General features: G+C 43.5%; 1 protein-coding gene across 4 annotated transcripts in view; it reads right to left on the reverse strand.

Annotated features, from left to right (window-relative positions):
* The window catches only part of etv5a (ETS variant transcription factor 5a), a 12,281-nt gene extending 11,668 nt beyond the window's left edge, over positions 1 to 613 (reverse strand). For all 4 annotated transcript variants that reach the window (XM_032515402.1, XM_032515400.1, XM_032515401.1 and 1 more), the window contains exon 1: positions 392 to 613. The gene's annotated coding sequence lies outside the window, so the exon portion shown is untranslated. The remainder of the gene's footprint in view (positions 1 to 391) is intronic.
* Positions 614 to 2,203: the final 1,590 nt, after the last annotated feature.

Genomic DNA, 2,203 nt, shown 5'->3' on the forward strand with positions numbered 1-2,203 from the left:
GCGAAAACCACCCGACACCCCCTCCACTCGTACCCGCCCCTCCCCCACCCATACCTTCCTTGTTTTTCTCAATGAAGTTAAACTCGAGCCGTGTGGAAACAGAGGAAAGAAAAAAAATGCTAGTCCCAATCAGTCGCATGACCGCGCTGATGAGCCAGAGTCAACATCCACGCAGATCCACGGAGGACCGAGTCCAACACACTAGGACACACGGCGTTTTACACTTCACACAGATAGTTGTCGATAGAAAACGGTTGACAAAGTAAATACCTTAAAATAAGATGGCGTTGCAGTAATTTGTAGTCTTAAAAAAAAGAGCGTAAGGAACAGATCTAGCAGAAATAGGGCTTTAAAAAAGCAAGTTGTCGCCGAAACAAACGTTGCAGCTTACCGTGTCTGTGTTTGTACACGTCCTCTGTGTCGAAGCAATACGGTAAAAACATCCACAAACACAGCAACCACGTAGCGATGGTCGTGGACTCGACTGCGCAGTGGCACGACGATGCGTCTCCGTCGACTGACAAAACTTGACTGAGCTTTTCGTTAATGGCCCGGTCGGTTTTTCCCCCTGGGCTCGAGCGGCACGCAGAGACAGGCGCTGATTGGTGGACCGACCCTGTCCGTTAGCTCAGTAGCCAATGGCGTCCTCGGGGCCTAATGAATATTGCATGAGGTTCTGTTTGGCCAATCACAGCGCAGCACAGGCCTATTTTTATGAATGGCTGGATTTCATTCACATTTTTTTCCAACCATCAATGCCAAGATGCGTTTGTTAAAGGGCCAGCTGCAGTGGAAATGGACTGAAGATGGACACAGAGCCACGCACGCGCTGCTGTGGCAAAGTCAGGGTCACGCTGATTTCCGCTGGACTCTGATGATAGATAACAGTGAGCAGCCATTGGCTTTAACACACTGTGCTAAATCAATTTGAAATTGACTTACAGTATTATTCATAGTAATTTAACAGATTTGTGTTTCAGGAATGGCTGAGAATTACCAGAGAGGATATAGAAGGACACGTGGGCCCGTTTTCAATTAAATTGGAAAGTACAGAAGTTAAATACCTTAGCTCATGTATATGGCGCCTGCATGTAAAATACCAATTATGAAGCCTTGCTTGCCTTGTTTGAATGTTTTCTTTGTTTGCTCACTGTGTTTTAATGCTCATTGAAGCATTATGTATTTATCAATACAAAAATGCATTTAACTTCCATCAGAATCTATTCGTGTTCTTTATTTCCCAAAATTAAGGACTAAATCTATGTGGATGAATCCTGACATACATGTTCTAGACACATTTACAGCATCCAAGGTGTAAAAATAGTCGAATCAGGCTGTAAAATGATGCGAGTCCTCCCAAAGTTGAGAGACACCAGTCTCTCATTAGCTACCAACTCGGCCTGTAGTGATATATCTACTTAACCCCGTTATGGATTTTCATGTTTCCAAGAGGACCAATCACACGTTTTCTTTTGCCACCCAACATATGAAAACCTAATTGAGATATATTTCATATCAGATTGCTATGAAGTAGCTACCCCGAAGATGAACCATTTCCATTTTTGATGATCAACTTTCCTTCACAACGTCGAACGGGCCCCTTCGTACACAAAGGTCGTGGCTTCCTCGCCGTGGCGGATGCCGGGCACGTTCATGCTCCCCAGAGGATGAACCGGAGCACATTCAACAGCATCGAGTACAGCAACATTGTCTTTCATTTAATCCACACACTCTCTGTATATCTCGATCTGTATTCATATTTTTCAATAACATGTACTTCATTTTTCAACGTTATTCAGGGTCACTCCGTGGTGAATATAACTTATAGTATGGTTGCCTACTTTTTGCTTTATAACTTTAATTACATGTTACATCTTTTAAATATCTAGGTGTTTTAATTGATGACAGTCTTGGTTTTAAAGGACATGTTGAACAACTGGTTGAGAAACTGAGACTGAAAATTGGCTTTTACTTTAGAAATAGGCTGTGTTTTTCTTTCAATGCAGAAAGGAAACTTGTAGCTGCAACATTTACACCCATTCTGGATTATGGGGACCTCATTTACATGAATGCCCCAGCCCGAGTATTGAAACGACTGGACTCTGTTTATCATGCCGCATTGAGGTTCATCACAAACTGTAAGCCGCCTCGCACACACCACTGGGAACTGTACACACGTGTGGGCTGGCCAGCGTTGGAGAAC

Source organism: Etheostoma spectabile, chromosome 5 (assembly GCF_008692095.1).
Source record: "Etheostoma spectabile isolate EspeVRDwgs_2016 chromosome 5, UIUC_Espe_1.0, whole genome shotgun sequence".
Taxonomy (NCBI): Eukaryota; Metazoa; Chordata; class Actinopteri; order Perciformes; family Percidae; genus Etheostoma; species Etheostoma spectabile.